Source organism: Candoia aspera, chromosome 1 (genome assembly GCF_035149785.1).
Source record: "Candoia aspera isolate rCanAsp1 chromosome 1, rCanAsp1.hap2, whole genome shotgun sequence".
Taxonomy (NCBI): Eukaryota; Metazoa; Chordata; class Lepidosauria; order Squamata; family Boidae; genus Candoia; species Candoia aspera.
In genome coordinates this window covers 196,662,022-196,674,936 of record NC_086153.1, presented here as the reverse complement: position 1 = coordinate 196,674,936, position 12,915 = coordinate 196,662,022, and the positions used below count along the sequence as shown (strand labels likewise).

At 37.8% G+C, this 12,915-nt stretch overlaps 1 protein-coding gene across 5 annotated transcripts in view; it reads right to left on the bottom strand.

Annotated features, from left to right (window-relative positions):
- The window catches only part of COBLL1 (cordon-bleu WH2 repeat protein like 1), a 119,485-nt gene that overhangs the window by 57,148 nt on the left and 49,422 nt on the right, over window positions 1–12,915 (bottom strand). The window contains exon 1 of one of the 5 annotated variants that reach the window (XM_063318282.1): window positions 648–746. The exons of the other annotated variants lie outside the window; for them this stretch is intronic. The gene's annotated coding sequence lies outside the window, so the exon portion shown is untranslated. Of the gene's footprint in view, window positions 1–647; window positions 747–12,915 lie in introns of those variants that run through there. 5 annotated transcript variants of the gene reach the window in all.

Below are 12,915 nucleotides of genomic sequence, written 5' to 3'. Positions count from 1 at the left end.
TGACCATTTTTATCCTTCATTTAGTTCCACAGTAAGAAATGTCCACTATTTCATACGAAACCAATAGGATGTAAAATATTAAATATTTAAAATGAAAATAAATATTTAAAAAGTGGTATTGATTGAGCATGCCAATATGGACTTCTAAAAATGTATTTATAAATCAAAGCCATTTTAATATACCCAAACTAGATACATATGTAATATATCTAAAAAACAAAAATATACTCCTGTCTTACCCACAATAGGACAGAGTCAGAGAAGTAAGAAAGAGCACAGAATGAAGAGACAGCTAAAAGGAAATGTGGTCACATGCAAGCAAAGAAATGATAAAATTAAACTTATGACACTGAGAGAAAGCACAAACACTTCACACTTACAGCCCAATTTTATACTTGGAAATCAGTTTCTTCCTGATATGCTTATTTCCACATGAGCTTGAATGCCACAAGCCAACCCTAACTTCAAGTAAGATTTCTTTGTTACTGATCTCAAATAGATAAGAGCTGTATACCTCTTACAACACTTATAAAACCTACCATTTTATTTGTGATTTTTTACCTTAGGCAATAATAAAAGAGTGAAGCACTTAAAACACATACACTGACACATACAATGAAAAGCCACAGAAATATAGGTGTACCTACCTTTATATTTTTAATATCTGCATATCTAGTCCGACCACAGGTATTTTCCAAAAATAGGTGTTGCACTAACACTCCTGATGTATGGCTTTAGAAATGAATTTTACTGTTACTTAGCACATGGTTCAGAGCACAGTTCAAAGTCCTATTTAAATAAAACTCTACAGGCTGTTTTCTGAATTGTTTTTTTGCCTTTATGCCAGTTGCCCTCCTTTTTGCTGTAACCCTTGCAAGACAATTAGAAAATGCCTATGAAAGGGGCACAGTCCTCTTTTATTTATGGCCTGTCTTGCTTGATAAGAGAGGAAAAAGTTTTTCTCTGTCTACTATATTCAAGCACAGGGGTAGGCACCCGGTATTTATTCCCTGCTTCTGACTAGACACTTCCACACCACTCCCACCCTCTGCAGAGTTCCTGTTGAAAAAAGGCAGCCCCCCCCCCCAATATGATTCTTCAATCTTACAAACCAACACCCTTAGCAGACCTTGGAAACTATGAAGGTGTCAAAAGCCTATCCCGTTCAGGCAAGAAACCCTCCCAGCTATTTGTAAAACTTGTCTCATAGCTGAGCTAAGATTTAAGGAGAAAAAAATAGACCATAAGAATTTGAGGATAAGACAAGCACCATAACCAAAATCTGCCTTGACATATACAGTAGTTGGCTAATTCTCCAACCAAAACTGAAATGTTGTTTTAACAGAGAGATGCAATATATCAATAGGATAGGATAAACATATTCCCCAAATGATGCTAGACATTTTGGGGAAGAAGAATTTGATCAAAAAGTTAGCATTCATATTATAAAATAATCCATTTTGCAGCTGTTGATCAATGTCATAACATTTTATCATGTTTAGCACTGATATAAACTTTTTTCCTCATCTTTAAAGGTTTAATTTATCTAAATCATCACAGTGTTAATCATTGCTAGTTTTTATTGTATATATACCACTGAATTCAGTTAGTATGTTACAGGTAGTCCTCGCTTAACAACTATTTGTTCAGCAACCATTCACAATTATGACAGCACTGAACAAATGGTACTTACACCCAGTCCTTGAAGTTATAGCCGTTGCAGTGCCCCTGAAGTTACATGATCAAAATTCAGGCACTTGGCAGCCTGCCTGTATTTACAACCACTTCAACTTTTTCCCACCCAACTACCTCTCCCTCCTATGCCCTTTTGGCTGCCCTGCACTCTGTCGCCCCTGCCACCCTGCTGTCCCTTCACCCTGCACTCTACTGCCCCTGCCGATCTTCACCATCTTCTTCCTCCCACTGCTGACAAGGCAAGCCCAACCTGGCCCTTCACAAGGCAGCTGCTGGCCACACAGGGCCTTCTTCCTGAGGCCACATGGAACCTCACACGACTTCGGGAAGAACTCATGAAGGGCCAGATGCACCTTGTCAGCAGGAGAAAGACAACAGTGAAGGTCAGGTCAGGGTGGGAGGGGTGGCAGATGGCAGTGTGGCTTGAGCGCCCTCCTGCCTCTGGCTGTAGCCACCCCCAACCTGGCTGCACTCATGACAGGGCTGCAACAGCCACTTATACACCCACTGGTCTGCTTGTGAGCCGCCCGGGACTCGTGATCTCCTGCCGGCTTCCCCATTGACTTTGCTTGTTGGAAATCAGCAGGAAGTCACAAGGAGGTTCTTGTTTAATGACCTGCAATCCTCGCTTAACAACGACAACAGGGACTGCTGGGATTGCTGTTGCTAAATGATGTGGTCATGTAATTTCGCACTCTACTACTACATCATTTAGCGATGGAAATTCCAGCCCCAATTACCATTGTTAACTGAGGACTACCTGTATTCTATATTATTCACATTTTATAACACAATAAAACAATTAACTTGGAAGAAGAAAAAAGGTAGCAGTCTTTCAGAATGAGCATCATCTTGATTTAGAGAAGATGGAAACATCAAAAATCGTAACACAATTTCATAAATTCAAGTCTGAAACTTTTCAGTTCTGTGTACAAGGCAAACAATTGGGGGCCTCCTACCAAAAGGGTTTCTACTCATGGCTGTAGCCATCATGGAACAAAAGCCCTGCGGTCCTATTTGAGGTTTGCAGAGTAGGGAAGATTTACTATTCCTCTCCCACACTCTTAAAAGCTTTTCCCCAATGTTATATAGAAACAATAGTGGATGAGCAATCTGCTTCCACATGTGGTCCTCTGCTGAATTTCAGAAGTTCTCTGACAACAAGCAACTTAGCCTGCTGATAGCACAATTTGTCTGTTTCCAGGCATATTACTGAGTTGGAAAGAAAGAAAAAAAGGATATTAAAAAGCCACAGAGAGAGAGATGAGAGATTAGAAAGGGAGAGAAAAAGCAGTGCTACATACTTTGGGCTCTGGTCCCACCAACTGCTATCTTCAGCGCCATCTCCATCACTAGCAAGTGAGGCTGAAACAACCATTAACTTCAAGGTTCAGGTTTGATGTCAATGCCAAATGTGACTCTTTATTTCTATAGGAAATTAAGAGTGAAAATGTGGTGCCCCTTTCCCTTTCTTTCTCAAAACTCCTCTGTACAGCCTAGGAAGAGGAATTTTTAATCATACAACACCTATCTATCTTACCCTAATTGTGTAAGTGTGAGCTGATCACGCTCTTTCTCCAGGTCACCCTATTTTCACCTTTCACTACCATGTTATGGCTCAGTTGCCCTCCCTATCCATATGTTGCAGTAGGCACTAATCTTCATAGGGTTTTGTGTGTTACTATTAGGTTTCCTTTAGAAAAAGTTACAAATGAATATGTCTCTATATCTGTGGAGTTTCCCAAGTCTGTATAAAGAGTGGTACTTCTTTCACTTCTGAACAAATAGGTGCTAGATCACCCAAATTTAATTTGAGAAGGAAAGATAATACATAATGCATACATTTATTTTTGAGATCAATACGGTATATGAATCTACTTCGTTCCTGTTAATATTCTGTTCATTAAGGAAAAGGAGAGCCACCTCTGCATTAGTGGGCCTCCAGACAGCAGCCCAGTCCAACTGAATATACAATAAAACTCCTCCATCTAACATTTTAACATGGCATTCTGACTAAGCAACAAATAGCATGTAAGTCAGCAGCACAAAAAAACAGAACATTACTTTTAAATTAAAGTGTCAGTAACGTATGTAAATTCAAAATAAATGAGAAAATGAACTAATCTGAAGTACTGGGGCAGTCCCACATACTATTCAAAATTAGAGGTTCAATTTATATTGTTGGGCTTCCCTCCACCTTTTCTTTTTGCCTTTTTATCAGTAGAAGGGAGTGGTTTGAAATGTGCACTGCCATTACACCAAATACTATTATCCCTGGGGGAATATATCGACTCTGAAACAAAAGATGCTTGCGTTACATTGAAGTAATCTGATTGTATAGCATTCTGCATCCAGTGTTATTTTAAGAACAAGCTTTTGTTTAAATTGGGTGTTTCTTTGGCAAAGTCACTTTTTGTTATTATGGTGAGATTCTTGATAAAATATGGCATTAGTTTGCAATGCTTTGAAAAATTACACTATTTGAAATGTTACAATGCTGAGCATGTATATTTAGATGGAGGGAAATCATACAGTTAATCAGTCATCCCAGTCCAGGCATTATTTATTTATTTATCTATCTATCTGCCTAATTTGTATAGCCACCCATCTCACAAAGCAAGCCACTCTGGGTGGCATAAAACAAAGCTAAAAAAAATTAAATATCTAAAAGCCACTGCCATTTAATATTAAAAACATTAAAAACTACAGAAACCGAACTAAAAAAAGTAGACGAAGGGGTATTAATAATAATGGAGCCACCTCACTAGTTCGCCTATCCTCTGCGGTCCCCAGGCCTGCTGGCATAACCAGGTCTTGAGGGACCTTTGGAAGCTCAGAAGTGATGAGGCCGATCTCATCTCAAGGGCAAATATTCTTTGCATATCTTTAAAAGTACACGGTCTCCATAAACTGGCTGCAGTAGTATGGAATCTTGGGGGCTTGTATGGTATACAAGCTAGGGAAGGTTGATATAAAAAACTAAAATTCTCATGGTAAGTCTGCAACTGAAAGCTTATATAACCTAATTAGAGGTTTTGCTGTAACTAAACATGAATTTAAGTTTGCCAGGTTTATCTTTTTGTTTCTATGTCATAAAACCAATTAACAGAATCAGTAGTGTATAATCAACAGCATCTTTCAAGCTAACTAAAAAGATGAAAGAATGTTAAATTGAAAAGTCACCTTGCAATGGAGGGAAATAATTTTTGCAATTCATGGTTTTAGTGCTGCCTACAGTTATTTACCTCTCTGTTGGATCCTTTCCTTTCCTTTCCTTTCCTTTCCTTTCCTTTCCTTTCCTTTCCTTTCCTTCAGGAACTTATGACAGTATACGAAGCATCCCCCCTTCTTCTGTTTTCCCCATTATGACAACCCTGTGAGATAGATTGGGCTGAGAGAGTGACTGGCCTAAAAACACCCAGCTAGCTTCCACAGCTGAGGATAGAGTTTCAGCCTGGATTCCCTGGATACCAATCCAGCAGTTTAACCACTATACCACAATGGTTCCCCATGACTATTTAAATCCACTGATACATCATGGGCTGGGCTGTAGTCAGAACTTTAATATCTGTTCCCAATAACAAATACATAAAATTCTGCGCTTTCAAAAGAGCTTCAAAGTATCATAAGTTATGGATATGTAAACTGTAAATTAGAATACTTATTTTCTTTCATCATATAAGCGTAAACTTCAAAGGACTAAAGTTAGCATTAAGCCACTGAAAAGCAAAAGTTCAAGTACATGTGCTCACACAACCACCATACCTAGGTACTATACAACTAAAAGTCTGCTGTAGTATCAGCCCTCTTCAGCTATTAGATAAAAACTGCCTTCACTATTAATATGAATGCACTGCTTAAAATACTAATATTCCTAATCACAGCATGTCTTCTGCTTACCCAAGTGATGAGCCACAGAATGCTTTCTCTCTACTGCAACAATTTAAACTTTGTGGATTCTTCCCTCTACAGCACACGCATAGACAAGTTCTACATTGTAGCTGCTCCATTTCTCTTCAGATAATGCTATCATTTAAGCCTTTCTATTTATAATTTCACTGCCAGGCCAGGAAACATGTGCACAGATCTATATCACTGTCTTAGCTTGTTCTAAATAAGGGCTTTTTGGGTCTTTATTCTGTAATTGTATTATATAGCTGTATAGGGTCCCCCCCGCCCCATTGTGCATCCCTTTGAAGGGTCCTGCTTGACAAAGCAACTTATAGTTTCAATAAATATATCAACTGTTGGTAATCCTGACATATCAACTTCAGCTAATTCGAGAACCAACATTAAGCAGCTTTACGATTTTTAAAATAACCTAATTCAGTAATGGAACAATCTGTTCTACATAATGGAAGTCTGCATTCACATCAATTTAATTGCAGCATTGGGTATCTCAATAATAGCAACAAGCACCAACAAGAGATACTGGTTTTTCAATGGTGTCCTGCAGTTTATACAACTCTAATTCCATTTCATTGGCTTTTAAATGGGCTTTGAAAAGCTTTCCAGCTGCTTTTAACTAATGTACTGGGCTGAGTATTCAACATTTTAACTCCTGTTGCACATGATTTGTAAACTGTTTTATCTGTGCTGCTAATGTGTAAACACATCCTTCCAAATCAAAGGAATGTGGGGTTGCATTGCATTGCTACCATAACTGATTTTTCTTGGAATGAACAGGTACTAGAATACAATAAGTGGCAGCATGAATAAAGCTGTGGTAAGAAGAGAAAACATCTGGGTTGTCTAGAAGATTAACAGGCCAGGAATGACTTTGCAAAGATTACTTCTGAATGAATCCTAACACAGAGTAGCAGAGTTCATCCATTTGGACACAAAAGGCCACAGCCCACTTCAGGGTAAATTTATCACTTTTTGCAATGGAAATGCTTTTGTATTCAGACAGCATGAATAATAATATTCTTGTTATTGTTATTAATAATAATAATAATAGACATGACAAGGCAAAGTATTACATGGCTAGTACATAAAAAGCATAGCAGGCAAAGCAGATAACAGCAAGACCTGGCAATGGCTAAGAGCAGGAAAGTTGAAGTAAGAGGCAGAAGGGCTAATTCTGGCTGCACAAGACCAAGCCTTAAGAACAAATGCACGTAAAGCCAGAACTGAGAAGACAGCAGCAGACAACAAATGCCGCCTCTGCAAACAAGCTAAAGAAACAGTGGACCACCTAGTTAGCTGCTGCAAGAAGATCGTACAGACTGATCACGAACAACAGCATGACAAAGTAGCAACAATGGTGCACTGGAATATCTGCAAGAAATACCAGTTGCCTGCAAGCAAGAACTGGTGGGACCACAAAATGGACAAAGTAATAGAAAATGAAGATATTAAAGTGCTCTGGGACTTTAGACTTCACACAGACAAGCATCTGCCACACGACACCCCAGACTTAACAACTGTTGATAAGAAAGACAAAAAAGTCTGGATAGTGGACATTGCAATACCTGGAAACAGCAGAAGAGAAGAGAAAGAACTAGAGAAAATCACAAAATACAAAGACCTGCAAATATTAATAATAATAATTATTATTATTATTAAAAAAAACAAGTAGAATGACTTTGGCAAAAGGAAGCAAGGATAGTACCAATAGCAATAGGCGCCTTGGGTGCAATTCCAAAACATCTGGAGCACCACTTGAACACCATCAGCACTGACAAAATCACCATCAGTCAATTGCAAAAGGCAGTTTGACTTGGAACAGCTTACATCCTGTGATGATACCTTTAACACCATCAAACAACATTTGCCTATCCTAGGTCCTTGGGAAGGACTCGATAGGTGGATTAAAATGCCAAATCCAGTCTAAACATCTGGCTAATAATAATAATAATAATAATCTGGCTGTGGTATATGTTCTAGTCCAAAACCTCTGGAAGTCATCAACTTAGGGAAGGATGAAATACTGGAATTATTTCTATTAAAAGAATAACACTCCAAGCAAAATTAAGGAAGCATAGTTCCTTATGATCAATATACCATCTCAACCAGAGAATGTCTGCATCAGCCCTTACACAATTGGAAGCCTAGGCAGGGGTCTAGCCAAAGGAATTTGAAAGAGGGTAGAGGAACTGGCCTGATGGATGCAGAGAAGGAAGCTGTTCCAAGCTTAAGGAGCAAAATGCTGGAAATCAGAAGAGGAAATAAAACAAAAAAGCAACCAGCATTAGATAAGTCTAAACAGAAATTGAGCACAAGACTGGTAAGAGAGGAAAGAGGATGAAATATGAAACAGCAGGAAGCAATAGCTCTATAGCAGGTTAAGGGCCAAAGAGAAAGAGTAAAGGGAAGAAGATATGCTTATTTTTTTTAAAAAAGGCATTTTTAACTGAGGCAGGGGATGGCACAAAATTTTACAGGTAGTCCTTGCTTAACAACCAACCATTTGTTTAGTGACAATTCAGACTTAATTGTGCTGGAAAAACCGACTTATGACGAGTCCTCACACCTACGACCGTCGCAGCATCCCCACAGTCACGTGATCATAACTGGTTTGCATTTATGACCATCGCAGCATCCCGTGGACAAGTGATCACCATTTTTGACCTTTCCAGCCAGCTTCTGGCAAGCAAAATCAATGGGGGACTACATGATTTGCTTAATGACCACGGCAATTCACTTAATGTAAGAAAGGCCGTAAAATCAGGTCAGATTTGCTTAATGACCACTTTGCTTAGCAACCAAAATTCCAGTCCAATTGTGGTTGTTAAGGGAGGACTACCCGTACGTCAGCCATCCCCAGCTGGTGCACTCCAGATGTCTTGGATTATAATTGCTAGCTAACATGGCCAATAATTATGTTGGTAGAGAATTTTGGGAGTGATAGTCTAGTGATTCTGGAAGGCACCAAGGAAGGTTAATCCTAAATGATAAAACACAGACATAGGAGTGAAACAAGGCAGTAGAGCAAGCTCTAAAAGTTTTATCTCCTTTGCATAACTTCTGGGGTGCAATGCATCCAACACAGGAAGTTGATCACTCAGCATCAATACCTGTTAATTTGAGATGGAGCTGATAGTTTTTAGATCTTCATGAGATCCTTTACTTCAAACAAAATTGCAGCTATTAATTTTTTTTGAGGATACTATGAACAAGAGATTGGCTGGGTAAGGAATAATATATTGGTAGAACTAATCTTGTATCACAACAGTTCTCCCAGTGTAATAACACATGTCTGCAGAAAATAAGATAATTGCTAATTAGCTCATTTCATAAAAACCTGGAAAAGAGCCAAGGCAAGTCCCTGCTGAATGGGAGGGTTTTTTTTTAACTGAATGCTCTTTCAGAAAAAAATTAAAAGATCAACCCATGTGTATACAGCACATACATCATAGTTGATTCCCAATGAACATGAAAGGACTTATTTCTAAATAAAGATGTATATCCTTCACAGATACTTTCAGATCAAAAATTTAAATCACATCTGACTCCACCAAATTTAGATGACACATGACTGTTGTTTTTCAAACTTTCCTCTACCATTTTACTTAGAACTCTGTATTCTCATATCTCTGGTCCTCATCAACCTTAGTCTTCTATAACCTAATGTACCCCCGGATTGTAGAAACTACAGTTCCCAGAACTCAGAACTCACATCCAGATGAAGGGCAGCAAGACGAAGAGCATTCCCCTATCCTTACTCCTCTCTACAGTTTATTTCACACATAGGTGGGTCTGACCACCATCTTCCTCCCAGAAGATGGCAACAACAAACCATTTCCTTATTATTGACAAGAAAAGCATTCAGAGAGCGCAGCATTCAACTGCTAGTACAATTAATCTATTGATTAATTAAAAAGAACCATGGATATGTTCATTAAGTCATTAGGAATCAAACTCCATTCAATGCAGACTTTAATTTTTTTACATTTTCTAGCCTGTACATGAGCCCTTATTCCATCAAAAAAAACCCTCCACTGCTAATGTTGTTCTTTTAGATCTTCTTCTTGCATTGACATTAATCTTTTCTTCCATTACTTCTTTATTTCCATTCTTATGAATTATTTCTGCCCTTTTACATGCTATCATATATATATAAAACTGCTAGCATTCTATAGACATTCTTTTATTGTGTTAACTTTTATTGCTCTTTTTCTTCCTTTATCTCTCCCTTTTTCTAAACACACAAACGTTATCATTTTTTCGGCATACGTATAAAACAGGCAGAAATATGAAAAATCCTAAATTCTTAGGAAAAGAGTATGGGGGGGAGGGTGACTAGAAAGTAGCTGTCTGTTCTTCTACCAATTCTGCAACAGCTATAAAAGTGGTAGCAAGAGTTTTTCAAATGTATACACTTGAAAAACCAAGTTGTACTGCTCCCACATTCTAATGTTCGGACAAACTTCTCCCATCCATTGGATATATATATTTTAAAAAATATTAAAGATTATAATTGTAATAGTAAAAACTAATACAAACTAAAAGAAAGAAAGAAGAGTAGAAAGTAAAAAGTGCAAAGGAAAAAAAGAAAAAAGAAAAAACAGCAGAGCAGAGCAAGAAAGAATATTATAAAGAAAAAAATTTATAAAGAAGTAATTTCCAATCTTCATCACAAGTATAAACAATTTTAGTAACTTTTCACCTCCTCTTAATTTACAACCAATGATCTCTTTACCCCATGTCCCATCGCTTATCTATAAACAAATCCATAAAGCATCATCATTTTGATCCTAATGTCAGCAAAAGTCCATTAAGGATTACCAGAGATAACAACATATCTATTTTAACCTTGATCAAATAAATGGACTTTATATTCCTTCCTTTTACTTCTAACAATCTTGATCTTTAGTCCCTTCAAATAATGTTGTAGAGTTTGATTTCTTTTCATTTCTTCTTTGTCCCTTCTCACGAGATGCTTCAGAGCTTTAACAAGTCTCTTTTGTAAGTCCAATATAGAAAAATTATCCAGGTCACTCTCTTGGTTTATTGTTTCTATATCCCTTTTAATTATTAAGACATCAGCTGGTTTCTTTCATCAGCTGTATGCCCAGTGTAACGTTTTTTTCCATGTCATTTTTGTAGCCTGTCATTTGTAAACCCACTTTCAACTCAGTCTCTGTCTTGTCAGGTAAACTTGTTCCTCTTCTGCCATTTCTTCCAAAACATCTTTTGGACACAGTCTATCCATAGAAGCAAACATCACTATTGACACTGCTGATATTAACTTCTGATTCCATTGTTCAAAAATATCCTTCAATATTTCCAAACAGACCCTTAATCCGTATATAACTTCCTAAAATCAAGGTCTTAATTAGGTTTTTGCTGTTTATTTCAAAATTTTTAAAGTTCTTAAGCTAGTAGTTAAGATTTTCTTTCATTAAGGACTGAAGGCAGACTCATCCGGTGTTTTGAGACTTCTTGATCCAAAGGTTTCTAATAGCTAAAAAGTAGTTAATGAGCAGTTTCCAAATGTGTTTAGAAAAGGAAGTATGAGAACTTGGTGTCCTTTTAAAGACACTGATTGCAGTTTGAGCAAGATGACTATTCTCTCATCTCCCAGTGTTCAAAACCCACTGGAGACTGCTGTCTTGTGGGCTTCTTGTGAGGAGCAACTATGCGGAGCACTTGTGGGCAATCTCCCGTCCTCTTTGTCCAGAGAGGTTCAAAGAGCTGGTCTACTCACTGATTCTTGTTTTTTGCCATGGTCATCAGCTCCACTTTTCACGGAACCATCTTCAGTCTGCCATTTCTTCCTCCATAAGTCTCATTTGAAAATAGCACATGGGGTTTGCTGTATGCATACATAATGTCACAATGTGGTCTGTTTCTTTCAGGTGTGCCATATGTAACCAATTCCATTGTGGACAGTAAGCTAGATAGGTTTCAACATATATATGTCAAAAAACAAACCATAATATGGCTTAATGTTAAGTAGGGACCAGAGTTGACTATCACTTGGACAAAAGGAATTTGTTGATAGAAAGGGAAGTTTATATCACTTTATTCACAATTCTAAGAGGGTTTTTTTTTATCCACTCATACAATTGGCTGGATCATAATGGAAACATCAGAGGATTCAGGACAAGGTGCAGATGTTGATAAAAAAAATTAAGCTTTGATCAGGAACAGTCAAAGAGGTTCATTTACTTCCCACCAGTCCTTTTGAAGATTGCACTAAAATACATATAATTGGACAGATTTAAAAATAGCTGTTTTAGCTCAAGACTGCAAGCATGCAAAGAGATACCAATTGCACAAACTCCCATTCAGAATTACATTATGGAATGTACGTATGGATCTGGTCTCACCATTACAGTGAACAGCAATGCTTTTCCAGCTTATTCACACAGGAGCAATGCAAGCCTTCTTGCTTAGTCAAATGACTGCATGGTATTTATTTTTTATTTGATTTATATAGCTGCTCATCTCACACAAGTGACTCTGGGGGGCTTACAGAAAACCCACCACATCTCATGCTATCTCATGTTAGGCTCATTTTAGGAAACACAGAATCTATGCAGCTATAAATCGATAGGTTTAGGTTGATATGTAAGGGATCTAATTCTCCTTTCTTTCAACGGGCAAGCAAGCTCCAAGGTGATCTGTACAAGCTCAATTGTAAATGTCAAAATTCTTGGGAACAAAAAGTGACAGCTTTGCCCAGAACTGGCACTTACAGATCAGGACTGCCACAAAGAATGTTGCAACGAAGTATGGAAGAAAACATGCAATCTGCCACAATGTTCTGTGAAGTTTTTGAAGGGAACTGGACTCTGGAATTTTCCAGTTTAGAAAACTGCATTTTTTGTAATCTATATAATCGTTTGTTTCAAGCTTTTATTATATAAAATTAATAATTTAAAACAGCAGTAATCCTTCACTCCCATCTCATACATTCACTCACACTCCTACACTACAAGCACATTCTTAACATTCCACTGGAGAAAACTATCATCCTGGGTAAAATAGAGTATGCAGGAATACTCCTGGGGGGACTGGCTAAAAAGATCTTTTTGAAATTATGGAAAGGAAGAGACACAAAACTAACTGAAGATCTCTAACTTCAACACAGTAAATGGTGGCAAATCTACACAATTATCTTCAGAGGTAAAAACCAGCTCATTACTAAACGTAATTGTACAGAGCACCTGGTCAGAACCACCCGATCAATCAGAATAATCACGAACCTTACAAACCAGTAGACCTGTGATTCATGCAAGGTAACCTGGTTATGCTGATCTGAAGTCTGAG